Genomic DNA, 15,418 nt, shown 5'->3' on the forward strand with positions numbered 1-15,418 from the left:
GGCCCCTGAGTTTATAGCTGAGGGACGGCCCGAGTCAAACAGCTCATCACCTCAGCCTCAGACCCAGCTCCCTGCCCTCAGCAGGTCTCCCACACACCTTTCCACTCAGCTGTCCTCATTGCCCCGCTTCCGATCCCTCAGCTGTGCATGTCTTCGCCATTCACTGGAGAGGGCATGGGGGCAAGGGGGAGCCGCTTGGAGTGAGGCAGACACTTGACCTCTATCACAAACCTTGAGGGTCGTTCAGGCTGTCTTTGTAATTTTCAAGGGAGAGGAAAACAGGAAGAAAACAAGAAGGTGCCAGAGAGGAAGGGGTCAGATAACAAAAGTACGGAAGGGGAGTGGTCTTTATCTATGTACTCAGACACAGGAGATGCGAATAAACGCCTCCCCCCAAAGCTCTCCTTCCCTCCTCCTCTGACTATGAACTTAACCTAAAGTCCTAACAAGAACTGATCAGCTAACAAATAGATCCAAAGGGGCTAACAGGGTTGATGTGGATGTATCATGGGCAATAATGAGTCATGGAAAATTATGAATGAAAAACAAGTGTAATCAATATGTGACAATAGATGTGAGGGGGGATGGTAACGATTCCAAGGCACTGACTCCTTTGTTCCACATCAGGACTGATGGAGTTTCAGACACCCTACCCACAAACTGGCACCTTGGTGCACTGAATATCTTAAGCTGACGGAGTCTGAGGAAACAGTAGGTGCAGGAAGGACTCTCTGGCCTCCTTCCCTTGCCTGTCTCTGCTGAAGCAGGTCACAGCCTCATGTGAGAGGTGTCCTCCCTGTACCTGGAGGGAGGAAAGGAGCATTCTTTTTTTTTTTCCTACATCTTTATTGGAGTATAATTGCTTTACAATGGTGCGTTAGTTTCTGCTCTATAACAAAGTGAATCAGTTATACATATACATACGTTCCCATATCTCTTCCCTCTTGCGTCTCCCTCCCTCCCACCCTCCCTATCCCACCCCTCCAGGCAGTCACAAAGAACCAAGCTGATCTCCCTGTGCTATGCGGCTTCTTCCCACTTGCTATCTACCTTACATTTGGTAGTGTATATATGTCCATGCCTCTCTCTCGCTTTGTCACAGCTTACCCTTCCCCCTCCCCATATCCTCAAGTCCATTCTCTAGTAGGTCTGTGTCTTTATTCCTGTCTTACCCCTAGGTTCTTCATGACATTTTTTTTTCTTAAATACCATATATATGTGTTAGCATATGGTATTTGTCTTTCTCTTTCTGACTTACTTCACTCTGTATGACAGACTCTAGGTCCATCCACCTCATTACAAATAGCTCAATTTCGTTTCTTTTTATGGCTGAGTAATATTTCATTGTATATATGTGCCACATCTTCTTTATCCATTCATCTCTTGATGGACACTTAGTGCTTCCATGTCCTGGCTATTGTAAATAGTGCTGCAATGAACATTGTGGTACATGACTCTTTTTGAATTATGGTTTTCTCAGGGTATATGCCCAGTAGTGGGATTGCTGGGTCATATGGTAGTTCTATTTTTAGTTTTTTAAGGAACCTCCATACTGTTCGAAAGGAGCATTCTTATCTCCCAAGATGGAAAGAATCCCACCCAACAGGCCTGGCTAAGTCCCCCAATTACTACATTCAGCTCATACCCTTTGCCCCACCATCTCCCTCCACAGCTCTCCACTCCTCAACCAACCTGCCATAAAAACACTCCGTTTTAACCATTTCTTCAGGTCCTCATTTCCTTATGGAGGCTCCCATGCCACATAAAACTCATATTAAATAAATGTGTGTGGTTTTCTCCTGTCCATCTGTCTTTGCATCAGTTTAATTTTCGGACCCAGCCAGGGACGCTACAAGCGTCGACGAAAACTTTCTTCCTCCCCACGTGACATGTATCACCAGAGCCCGTGTGCTCTAGACCGGGATGTACCACAGTGACCTACACGGATCTGCTGGACTGAATTATCTTCAGCCTTCTTGTCTTCTGGCTAAAACCAAATGCTGTGATGTCACGTTTATGTCCTGCTCTTTTTCTTTTAGTCATGTGATCCTGTCTTTAAATTTGGGGAGATGTGGAGAGAGGAGGCCATTGAGAGATGCTGCATGAACAGTGATCACGTAGTCCGTGAACCTCAGAGAGACTTCAGTGAGAAAGCAGGGACCCACTGGGTGTGCGGGCCTTCCTGCGTGGGCCCTGCTGAGTTGGTGACGTACTCGGTGCCCCAGCCCTACTAACGATATGCTCATTGCCCCTTCTGAGTGGACGGGCTTTCCTTTGTGGCAGACTCCATGGTCTAGGATCCCAAACTCTGACCAGGTTTCCTCATTCATGAACTGGTAGGTTTTAGTTAATGATTTACGCTTTCAAACACTGAGTCTCCATACAGGATTGACTCGAGGCTTCCCAAGTGCCTGTTGGTGAATAACAGGATTCTGTAGAAATAAGTTCCTTTTAAAAAGTCTGTCCTTGGCACTGTAATCTGAAACACAGCACTTCAGACTCTCTGGCCACCTTCATGTGTCTCTTGCCCACAGAATTAAGTTGGAAGATCAGAGCCGTCATCTGTCTCCACATGTGATTTCTTGCTTGTCAGCTGGACAGGGAAGTGCCTCATTCGAGTATATGGACGCTAGTCCTACTAACACATTTCCAAGTTCTCTAGCTGCCACGTTACTTGAACCGGGTCAGCTCTGGGAGGGAGAGGTTTGCTTTTCCTTCCTGTAACCTCAGGACTGATTTAATTAAGCATCTCCTCCAGCCCCGATTTATAGTCTGAAAAGTGTTCTCACAGCAGCCTTTCGATGTGCTATGTTTTTCAATGAGCTGAAATGCAATGTTAAGTGGAAACACCATTCTGAGTATCTGCTGCCACCCTGAGAGCAGTTCCAACAAGCACATTAGTCTCCGAATGTTTAAGGGCAAAGGGTTGAATAAATGAGTGGTCGTTTCCTTTAGTAACTTAGCACAGTTCTCGAAGTCAGAGGAGAGGATGACTAAATTCCCCATGGGCTCCTGGGGAGGGCAAAGCTTCACCCCAGCCTCCTGCTGCGAGGAAATAACCATTTATTTATAAATAAAGGGTTTATAAATCACAAATTCTTTTTTTTCCAAGATTAAAACTAAAAATAAGAAAACCCTAACACATAGGGGTGGAGGGATAAAGGAGAAAGGATGTCACAGCGTAACTGTCCTCAGTCTGTCCCTAGGGACTTTTTGTTCTACCATCAGGCCCCAGATGTCCTCCCCGTTTGACAGTCCTGACCCCCCAACCTGCCACCTAGGAATGAACGAAGCCAAATTTCCCATAGGAAATGCCCTTTCCTAGTCTCTCAAAGGCTTCCACCTCAAAATGAAATCTGACAAAAGAAACAAATTAGATTAAATTGCAGCGCTAAGGGCTTCAGATTGCTCAGATAAAAGACTCAGCAGAGCTGTTAGGACTAAGCAAAATCATCTTCTGCAACCTGGGGGGAAAATACATTTTCCTTTCCTTCAGCTGTTCTTGCTGGCCGTGGTACAGTTTTCAATATCATCAGAAGATAATGAATCGGCAGTGGGAGAATGGAAGGACCAAGGGAAGGACATCAACCCGAGTTCCCACAGAAGCCAGGCCAGTAATATGTGTGAACGAAACTGGATCGGTGAGAAATTTTGCATGATCTCTCCAGATTTTTAAATGTTAGCAATCCATTCTATTAAAAACAAAAAATCCAGCATGGTTCCTTCAGTGTTTATTGAGCACTCTCTATCTTATGCATCCATGCTGTTATTACCTTCTGTTCGCCAATGGGGAAAAGCAAGTCTCTAAGTGGCAGAACCAATACCTGCCCACAGCTTGGGCAACATTTTACCCACTAAACTGCCTTGGAGTTTTATAGATAGAGAGACAGAGGCCCCCTTCCCCCGGGCTTAACTAATGTGACCAGGATCATAAAAGAGTCGGGTGAATTTTTTAAAAATAAATCATCAAACTACAGAAACTGGGAGGAGAATGTGAATGAAATGTGCTGGAAAAGAAAAGAGAAAAAATGAAACATAAGATAGGTGCCATTGCTGGATGACAACAGCCTCAAACTAATGGCTGAGATAAAGATGTTTTATTGAAAAAACTGCAAATTTTTAAACGTAAATAACGCTGCTTCTATTATTAGTCCTTGTGTTTGAAACCGAAAGGTGGAAGAAGCTCATGATGTATCTGCGAGCTTCAGATTTAGTCTTCGTTCTGGGATTTATGTAGGCAATGCTGCCCTCTCTTGGCCAATGTCTTAATAACATGGCTCTGTGTTTAAATCGGAACATTTTTTGTTTCTATTATTTTCCCAAAGTACTTTGAAGAATTTTGCATCCATTTAGCATCACATATAGGCATATGATATATTATTTATACAGCACAATATCCTCTCAAATTTTTTTTGAATTTTATAATTTTATTTATTTTTTATACAGCAGGGTCTTATTAGTTATCCATTTTATACATATTAGTGTATCTATGTCAATCCCAATCTCCCAATTCATCCCACCACCACCCCACCATCACCACTTTCCCCCCTTGGTGTCCATACTTTTGTTCTCTACATCTGTGTCTCTATTTCTGTCCTGCAAACCGGTTCATCTGTACCATTTTTCTAGGTTCCACATACTCTCAAAGTTTTATATGTAACTTGGGATTGGGTTTGTATCATTTTTACATGTGTTTTATAGAGAACTGGAGGAAATAAATGGAAAATAAATCACGTTGCTACTGGGCTCCTGAACTTTCAGAACTCAGTTCCTCAGGGAAGAAATGTTTTTCTCATGACAGAAAACTTAGACGAGCTCCAGAGCAGAAAATATTTGAGTGTCTCTAATCTGAACACTCTCTGACAGAAATGACTATGCCATTCCTTTCTAAGGAAAAGGGGTTATTATATTTGAAGGAAACAATAGATCAGTTCATAAATATATTTTTAGGTAAAAACAACGGTTGGCGGTGGTGAATAGAAAATCACCCTCTGGTTTCCTGCAGGGACAGATCATTTATACCTGGAGAAATCGCAGACCACGAAGAGATTGCCAGATAAGAGTTACCATACCAAGAGTAGACACTGCAAGGCAATTTTCTTAGACCTGAGTGACAGCTCTCAGAATCACTAACGGAAGCCTGCTGCCTCCCAGCCTGTGCCATGAGCACCTGCCCTATGAGAGCCACACCTACATGGAAGTCACGATGTGGATGGCAGGTAGACCATCTAGTGACCCTAAAGAGAGAAAATGTCTTTTACAGAAATAAGGTTGGAGAGCGTTGTGCAAAGAGGAAGAAATAGAGCCACCATCAAGGTCCCTCTTGAAGAATATATGCAAGTGAGAGGAGAAAGTTCACTCACCAAATCCGATTGCTATTCTTGGTGGAACTCTAAATCTGAAAACATATGGAAGCCAAAGCTCAAAAATGCCAAGAGTAGACTGAGATCTGCAAGGCACACTTCATTTGCTAACATACTAGCGTGGCTTGTTTGTTTGATCAGAATATTTTACATAATAATCCAATGTTTGCTTTCTCAGTAACATCAGAAGACCTGGCACGACTGGTGCTCTCTTTCCACTAGAGCTGAGGAGTGGAAGCCCCCTTGGATGGAGCATGCCCACTGTTGTTTGCCAAAGTCCCCACCACTCCCTGACCCACACCCAGCCCTTTCCCTTGATTTACAGTTCTTGTCTGTGCCTTGTAGGCCTTTAAGTTATTTACCTTTCTGCTCTAGCTCAGAGAATTATGATGCACACATTTATTCGTTAGCAGCCACAGAGCTCAGCAAATTTAAATAACACTCCAACTTGAGGGAGGGGAGGGCAAAGTTTGCAAGCACTAATTCTGATTTATCTCTTTTCATTTCACCTACACTTTCCCTCCATTGTCTCCCTTCATGATTACAACTTCCCTAAGGGTTTTAGGCATTACTTGAGTTAAAAGTTATCGCTAAAGCACCTCAAGTTTCGGTAAAGAAAGTTTTAGTATAAATCTATATTTAAAATAACTAAATCAGACTAATGGAAAGCACATTGAATTAGGAAGCAGAAAACCTGGGATCTTATTTAAACATTTTCCCCTGATAAACTCTGGAGCATGAAATAATCCACTTAAACCCTCTTTACCTTTTAATACTCCATAAATAAGAGATAATAATACTTGTTCCTTCTACCTCAACGGGATTTTGTAACAATAACCATAAATCAGAAGACAGCTGAGTCTACAGAAGAAAATCCTATAAAGACCAAGACAGCATTACAATGATGCAGCAATAGATGTAAACTAAATACTAGAGTGGTATTCAAAGATAAAAAAGGGGCTTCCCTGGTGGCGCAGTGGTTGAGAGTCCTCCTGCCGATGCAGGGGACACGGGTTCGTGCCCCGGTCCGGGAAGATCCCACATGCCGCGGAGCGGCTGGGCCTGTGAGCCACCGCCACTGAGCCTGCGCGTCTGGAGCCTGTGCTCCGCAACGGGAGAGGCCACAACAGTGAGAGGCCCGCGTACCACAAAAAAAACAAAACAAAGAAAAACAAGAAGCTGTTTTAAAAAAAGAAGCTGTTGCTCTATAAACTTATCTTTGGAGAATATACATCAAAATGTTAATAGCAGTTATATCTAGGTAATGGGATTTGGGATATTTCCCCCTTTGGCTTAACTCTAATTTTTTACTTTCCCAATAAGGAACATATGTAAGCTGTGTAATAAAAAAATATAACAAACAATAATGAAAAAGACAGAGATTGGGAGAAAGAAAATAAAACCCTACATTTTTAATTTTAAGGGACTTGAATAATCACTGATTTCAACGGCAACCATATATAAAATTTCCTTTTATAGTAAGTATATGTCTTATGTTAGAAATCTGAAAATTAGAAATCTCCTGAGAAATATTTTTTACTATATTGCTAGCTAGCAAGCAAAATGGACTAGTTAAGGTGAAGCTGTTGATAAGCTATTCTGTGCCTTCCCCTTCCTAATATTTATCTCATCAGAATCAATTAGGCAGACTGATCCAAGCACTACAGGAACTTTAACTTTCTGATTCCCTCTTTCATTACACACAAGGCATGTGTAAATTTCTGTGCCTGTGTTTCCATGTCAGAACATGGAGTTTCTAATTCTTAACATCCTCTAGTAATTTTGCACTTTGTAGAGAAACTGTCACTGTTCTCCCAGTTCAAATACTGCTGTAAACCCATGGTTCTTAACTGAGGGAACTATTGCTCCCCAGGGGACATCTGTCCATGTCTGGACACATTTTTAGTTGCCACACTGGAGGAGTGATGTTACCGGTGTCTAGTGGATAGAGACCAGGGATGCGACTCCATGTCCCGTAATGCACAGAACAGTCTCCACAATGAAGAATTAGTAATAATGGGTTGAGAAGTCTTGCTTAAATGAAAAATGCCCTAAGTTCAGATATAGTAAGTATCATAAAGGTATTTCTGGAATCACAGGGATGAAGGTTAACAACTTTGTACCTAATAATCAAAATCGGGGGAGGAGGGGCACCATCTAGCAGATTTAAATTACCCGATAATTTGGTATTTTACAAAATATTTACTAGTCCTTTTCATAATAGCTATTGCTTACTGTCGAATGAGATTATTTCTTCTGAATATCCCATGTATTTGAACTCTGTAGAAGGTGACATCACAAAGAAAAATCAGGGAAAGAGTTGTGAAGAGCTCGCTTTGTCACTGTTCACATTTCTCTCTACCCAGGAAGATGAGAGAAAGTGTGAACTCAATGCTTTGCTGGAGTAAAATGAAACCCACACCCTCAATATCAAATATGGTGACAAGACATCACTCCCTTCAAATTCAGAGAGAAAATTACTCTCAACAAGAAATGTGGAAGCTCAGCATTGTATAAATTTAAAATTTTTTTTAACTTATTCTGAAAAACAGTATCCTTAACAAAGGAGAATCAACACTACACAAGAATTTTAAAAACACTCAGGTTGAAGTATAACAAAAGCAAGAAGATATATTTAGACACAAATGCTAGAACTGTTTTCCTTTGAAAATCCCTCTCCAGAAATTTCTCCAATTAGGCAAATAAAAGAGTTTTATACACCTTCTCAGATTTGTTTATTAGTGTGGATTATTGTTCCTTTTGTGTTTGCAAACAGTTTAAATGGGGCTTCATCAGTCAAGGAATTATTCAGGATAAAAATTAGCAAGTTATTTTTTGGGGTGAAAATTTTTACTCACTTTTAAAAATCCTATTATCACTCTACCCAGAGATAAGTTCTCAAGTAAATGGGAAAAGGGAGAGAGAAAAGACTCATGGAGACTTTGCCTTTATTGTCTTTGAGCTGAATCCTTGATATTCATTATTAATATGTTATGTTCATAATAGTTATTATAACTGAAATTCATTTGCCTGATTATTCCCTTTTTGACCCCAAGGTCACAGAGCATCCTATTTATAATTCTGGTTCATGAGGAAATTGAAGAAGGGGAAGAACACGAAATAGCCTCAATGCTTTGTTGATTAACCAGCTGAGTTGGGCCTCCGAACCCCTGACCTCACTCTCTAGATTTGGTACAGCAGAGAGAGGGCTGAACATGCAGGAGAAGTCTGGGCAGAACACTGGCCAAGTATGTGGTACTGGCTCTCATGTAGCTTAGATACCAGATACCAAGAGAAAAAAATAGATATGAGGACTAATGAAAGCCTAATAAAATCCATTTCAAACTACTGCAGAGTAGGGTCAAGAGTCCTGGGGAGAGTCCAAAAAGGGACATGTGTGACAGCGGAAATCAACATCTCTCCCGACAGGTCCCATTGCTTTACTTTGATTGGCACCCAGCTCCAGAGCCCATCACACTGGTTTATGGCAATCAGTCCACAGGGCTGCTTCTCCCAGCCTCCGAAGACATCTTAGCTGCTCCCTTTCTCCCCTCTGGCCCCAAAGATGTCAAAGCAGACACAGGCAAAATATATGAGGAGGAGAGGGAGTTGAGGGGCGGGGGGAGAAGGGAAGAGGGAGGAAAGGGGAGGGAGTGATTATGGAAGCACTCATGAAACCATGCATGGGAGAAAAACAAGCTCATACTTCTAGATCGATCCTATTTTACTTGTAAATAAACAGAAACACTGTATAATTGTAGCTAATTTTTTTGAGTGTTTACTATGTGCCAAGTTCTTTCTAAACACTTTGCATATATTGACCCACTTAATCTCCACATCAGCCCTCTGCCGTTTGTACCTCCATCATCCCACTTTACAGATAGGGAAACTGGCTACACAGCTAGTAAATGACAGATTTGGAAAAGGAATCCAGGTCATCTGACTTCCGAGCCCATGCATGCTCTTCTCTGTCTTATGTAGCCGCTCACCCTCCCAATACCTATACTGGACAGCCATTGCTACAGCCTGTATTTTATAGAGAGGAACTGAGAAACAGGAAGACTGTGCAATAATCCCACAAACCATGATGCAATGAGAATCCAAGTGTCTAATGCCCCCATTATGTTTTTCTGCCCTTCTGGTCACATTTAACAAAGTAATTTGATGAAAACATGTTTGGAACCAAGTCCAGTTAACAAGTACGTTAACATTATAAACAAGTAGAAAACAAAACACAAATGGAGATAATATACCCTTTATGTCAGTTAGGTTGTTCTCTATTTCATGTGTATGAATGTCTGAAATTGCAACTATAAGTCCCTAGTATATTGACATGAAGTATGCTTGAAAACTTCTGATGAGTAAATCAATCTATCAATCAACTAACGTTTGTTGAATGTCTACTATTAGGTGCAGCAGGAGATGAAAGATAATAAGAGAAATAGATTAACCCTAACTTGCATTTAATGGCAAATAGGAGAAACTAAATACTTTAAAGATCAAGAATGAGAGCATTCTCCCCTTCTTCCTTACCAAGAGAACTCGATTCTATTTGGGATGGCAAAGTAGCCAGTTAAAAATCCTCCCCTCGGGCTTCCCTGGTGGCGCAGTGGTTGAGAGTCTGCCTGCCGATGCAGGGAACGCATGTTCATGCCCCCGTCCAGGAGGATCCCACATGCCGCGGAGCGGCTGGGCCCGTGAGCCATGGCCGCTGAGCCTGCGCGTCCGGAGCCTGTGCTCCGCAACGGGAGAGGCCACAACCGTGAGAGGCCCGCGTACCGCAAAAAAAATCCTCCCCTCTTCCAGATTTCCTTATGGTTAGAGGTGGCCATGGAAATCAGTGCTGGTTGATTGCAAATGAGAGCAAAACTCACAGGGTGGACCGTCCACAGTACAATCTCCGCAGGTCTCATCCTGCCCCTTTATCTTGCCTGGAGCATGAACACAATGCTCATGGTGGAGGCAAGGTGACCATGGAACATAGAAAGGAACCCAGGTCCTCAGTGACTTCCTCAGGCACCAGCACCTGCTCTGGGCTGCCCCACCCAGATTCCTCATCACATGCATCCTTGTCTAAGCCAAAGAAGCCAGGGCTTTCTTCCATGCAGCTGAACATAAGCCTGAATGATGGTAACTGCTTATTGGGTCTGTACATCCTCTCCCCTCACTGGTTTTGAGGAGCACATGTTTTCTAATTTCTGTCTATATGGCCACAGGCAGAGATATGAGAGGGAAAAAACTAAAAGAAATACAATAAAACATTACTAATTGCATGTGATGTAACTTTTACAGGTTTGATTATTTGGGGAAATTATTTGAAAGGAAAACGGTAGATTTGTTATAACATTTTTTTCCTGCAATGTCCCCCATCTGTTTAATTTTTACACCTCTTCTTGATGAAATCACTGTTTGTGTTGTTTTCCTCTTCAAGTTTCTTTACTTTGAGGCCTTTGAACGATCTCCCACTAGACTTTTCCAGTCTTTTTTTTTTTTTTTTGCGGGCTGCTCACTGTTGTGGCCTCTCCAGTTGCGGAGCACAGGCTCTGGACGCACAGGCTCAGCGGCCATGGCTCACAGGCCCAGCTGCTCCACGGCATGTGGGATCTTCCCGGACTGGGGCACGAACCCGTGTCCCCTGCCTCGGCAGGTGGGCTCTCAACCAACCACTGCGCCAGCAGGGAAGCCCTTCCAGTCAATTTTAATAACTATTTCTTGCTCCAGCACTAAACTACCATGATATCTAGGATATTCAAGATGATGATAGATTTGAAACATTATACAATTTATTCTTAGAGTTGAAAACTTTAACACTTCTAAATCATAGCTGTTCCACTAAAAGATTTTCACATAACTTCTAAATTCACTGAAATGACTGCTCAAAAATTATTGTTAAAGGAAAGGAATCAACACGTTCTTTCAGACGCTTAAATAGTATCCGAGGCATCACTTTGTTAGCCTTAGACTCATATAGCAGAAACAAAAATATTTAAACCAAGCCCAATATTTTTTAACATTTTATGTTTTTTTAACTTCACAGAGGCTTAAAAAGTTAGGTTAAAAAAGTTTTTTTTAAAAAACCTTACAAAAAGTTGATATGTCAATACGTATTCTGCTAAATCCACAGTCATTTATTCATATAGCTCCAGTAAAAAGACCACCTCAATTTGTTTAATGGCCTCATTATTGAGAGAAAAGTTGGTTTGCGATTAGTAGCTATCAGGATGACTGCTTTATTTACCTCAAATATCAATACTCTTCACCTTTTAGTGTGTGAACCTAACTTTTAACTTGGTCATAGGAAAAAAATATTCCAAAATAAACTTACTAAATGAAGAATCCAACTCAGAAAAATTTGTCTGGCATTTATTCAAGTTCTACAAACTCATAAATAACTAAGAGATGAAGTTTGGGGCTGATGGAATCACTGCGTAACATGGTAACTTTATTTTCTAGGACAGTCTCTGGGTTTCAGGTGCCTCAATCAGGTACATCTATTAAATGCAAATGACTGCACCAGCCAGGTGGCTCTGATACTTCCTTTCCTCTCCACTGCCGTTATTTGGGACTTCTCTCTCCTTCTGTCTCTCCTCTCCCCTCCACCTTCTCAACTATAACCCTTGTGATATTGCACGATAAATCTGTAGGGCAGTAGAGGAGGAGGGAAAGGAAAATGTCAGGGAGGAAGAAAGGTCAAACTGCATCACCCATATATTCTGTCCCTTCTGTACCTTATAACTTCTTACCTTGTCTGCTGGGGGCAGGGGTATTTGGGGAACCCTCCTATCACAGCACAAAAGATCCTTCATGATCTGGCTCTTGCCTTCTCTAATGTAATGTAATGGCCTCAATAGACTCATTCCCAGGAGGAACCCTACCCAGCTCAGTTTGAGCATCAGTCTGGTGTGCATGAGGTTCCTCCCTAAGCACTCAGGATGTTCATTCTTCCTGTGTACTCTTTCCCCATCTAACATCTTCCTCTCCACACGGTGAGCAACTTGGGAGCAGAAAATGTCCTTCACCTGTATTTTCAGGGCCTAGCAGCCTTGCTCAGTGACTGGTTCAAAACCACCAGCAGCGCTCAAAAAAATATTTGTTGTATCATGTGTGAGTGGCCCCAGAACTTTTCCAATTGCCTCATCCCAGAGCCCCTGCTTTGGCCTTCCCCCAACTTTTCCCACCAGAAGTTACTCCTCCTTGGTAAGCAAGGAAGTTAAAATTAACTGAGCTTATCAACTATGCTCCAATATAAAATAAAAATTTTTAAATATTAACTGAACTGCTCTCCTGAAATGGAAACGAAGCTACTTAGGTCTTTTTGCTAGCCTGAAATCCAGAGTTATCAACTATATGTACCTTTGTCTCCACAAGGGAAAAAAAAAAAGAAGTGGCAGCATGTCACAGGAGAGGCCCAGACCTTCATTAAATGGGTGGGACTTTTTCAAAGAAAAAAGGTGAAGATATAATTATAGATAATGACAGCCAACATTTAGTCAGCCTTTATCCTGTCTAGATACTATTGTAAATACACTACATCTGCTGTAACCTTGCACCCTTGAATCAGCTCCATGAGGTCTTGATGTTCTCCCTGAGTTAGAATACGGAACACTTTCTCTAATCCATTAATATCCATTCAACAGAGCATTACCAGGCCTTTAAAAAAGTAAGTATATGTATGTGGAATCTAAAAAAACCGAACTCATAGAAACAGAGAACAGGCAGGGATTGGGGAGTTGGCAAAATGGGTGAAGCAAGTCAAAGGGTACCAACTTCCAGTTATAAGATAAATAAGTCTTGGAGAGGTAGTGTACGACTTGGTGACTATATGTGTGTGTGTGTGTGTGTGTGCGTGTGTGTGTGTGTATATATATATATATATATATATATATGCACACGCATACTGTATTGTGTATTTGAAAGTTGTCAAGAGAGTAGGTCTTAAAAGTTCTCATCACAAAAAAATTGTAACTATGTGTGGTGACAGATGTTAACTAGACTTATTATGGTAATCATTTCTCAATATACACATATATCAAATCATTATGTTGTACACCTTAAACTTATACAAAGTTGTGTATCAATTATATCTCAATAAAACTGGAAAAATAGAGCTGCTTCCAAAAGAAAAAAAAGAAGTCTTGAGGACTAGGTAGGATCATAAAGAAATGTGTATATAATAAGTGAGAACAGTAAGATGAAAAGCATATACAGTAAGTCCCCTACATACGAACCTTCAAGTTACGAACTTCCAAAGATGCAAATGTGCTTTGCACATCCAATCACGTAAGTTAGTTCACGTGTCTGGCGTACCTTGTCATGTGCGTGCATCCTCTACAAGTGGTTGTGCGCTTGTGTACTTTACTGTACAGTACTGTATAGAGTACAGCAGTACAGTATCTTTATTTCAAGTCCAGGGTGTCCGGAATCAAGCGTAAAAGCAGTGGTGATGTAGCTGGTACTACTGTACTTTTCAAGGTACTGTACTGTAAGATTTAAAATGTTTTCTTGATTTTTTGTGTGTTTTTTTAAGTATTATTTGTGTGAAAAGTATTATAAACCTATACCAGTACAGTACTATATAGCCTATTGTGTTAGTTGGGTACCTAGGCTAACTTTGTTGGACTTACAAACAAATTGGACTCACGAACTTGCTCTCGGAACGGAACTCGTTTGTATGTAGGGCACTTATTGTACCCCTATAACCTATAGCCATACAAACACATTAAGGTAATAAGGACTGAAAGGAATGTCCAAAAATGAGAGCACTTGAGTTGGAATGATGAGTAGTGTCTTTTTATATGTTATCATTGTTGTTTAAGACAAATTTAAATTGTAAATTTAAAACGTACTTTAATGAACGGGACCTATGTTTCAATGAATATCAGGACCAACTCACATTGGAGACTCAGAGAATTCTTAAAATTCTTAACTCTCCTTTTGCTCTTTACTTTTATCAGTGCCTTTTTCCCCAAGCCCCAAGCTGAATGCTAGTTCAGACACTGAGAAGAGTGGAGGAGGGGAAGAAGGAGAATTAACTCCTGTTGAGTTGGGTAAGAATGCTGGGGGAGGGGCGGGCGGAGCAGGAGTGGGGAGCGGTAGGTATCTGAGCCTCAGCTTCCACCTCTCCACCAGTTCCCACCCTATTAATAAGACACTGACGTCGCCTCCATCTTTTTTTAAATGGTACATAAACATATCTTCAAATCCTTCTTCTCCACCAAGTCAGCACCCTAAACCCTGCCTATAAGGAAATTCTGGAGTCACTAGTAGCAGAGTGTCCACTGTCAAGGACCCAGGAGACTCTGTGGGACTGTGGCCTTTTTCTACAGTGGAACAGAGGAGAGAAACAGGTCAGAAACAACCAGATTGTCAGTAAAAGAGAAAGTAAAAGAGGTCTTAGTAGAAAATCAGTGAGGTAACTCTAAAGCTGACCAAAGATCAGGAGTTATTCCAACTCAGAGATTTGGGCTGACAGGTTTCCCCCGCCCCCACATCTCTTGGCCCCAAATTCCCAGACAATCTACCCACAGAACCACATATCCCATTCTGTGCTGCCAGATATTTATCCTACCCCTGCCAAGCTTGACTAGCTCAGAAATGTGAGAATCCCCTCTCTCAAAACCTGGCTGGAAAGGGAAGTAGAAGGTGAGTCAGGCCAAGGACGTCCAGGAGAGGATCTGCTCCTGGCTAAGTCAGAACAAACTTTCCCAGGAAACACTTTCTCAACCCTGCTGATCCCTTTCTATTGGTCAGGAAGGCTGCGAAGTTAACAGGTTTCTGTGGGCCGGGCAGATGACCTAGTCTAGGCAACTTAATTAACTGTAACCATGGGAAAACCCATGGAAAACACCAAAGAATCAATTACAAATGAGCCTTTGGAACCAAGCTGCTCCTACGTGGACCCTGACCTCACGGTCAGTGTGACGGAAGGAGTTGAGGGTGTCATTTGCCCATAGGCTTTTTGCAGTGAGTTTTCATTTTTTATTGTCATGGCCTTGTTTCCTTGCCATATTTGCTTTCCCACCTAAATAAACACTTAAACAAAACATTTTAAATTC

At 41.7% G+C, this 15,418-nt stretch overlaps 1 protein-coding gene across 2 annotated transcripts in view; it reads right to left on the reverse strand.

The window, feature by feature from the left end:
- Positions 1-15,418, reverse strand: part of LOC307187526 (uncharacterized protein) — a 239,132-nt gene that overhangs the window by 181,142 nt on the left and 42,572 nt on the right. The gene's annotated exons all lie outside the window — the stretch shown is intronic.

This window comes from Stenella coeruleoalba, assembly GCF_951394435.1.
Source record: "Stenella coeruleoalba genome assembly, chromosome: 6".
Classification (NCBI taxonomy): Eukaryota; Metazoa; Chordata; class Mammalia; order Artiodactyla; family Delphinidae; genus Stenella; species Stenella coeruleoalba.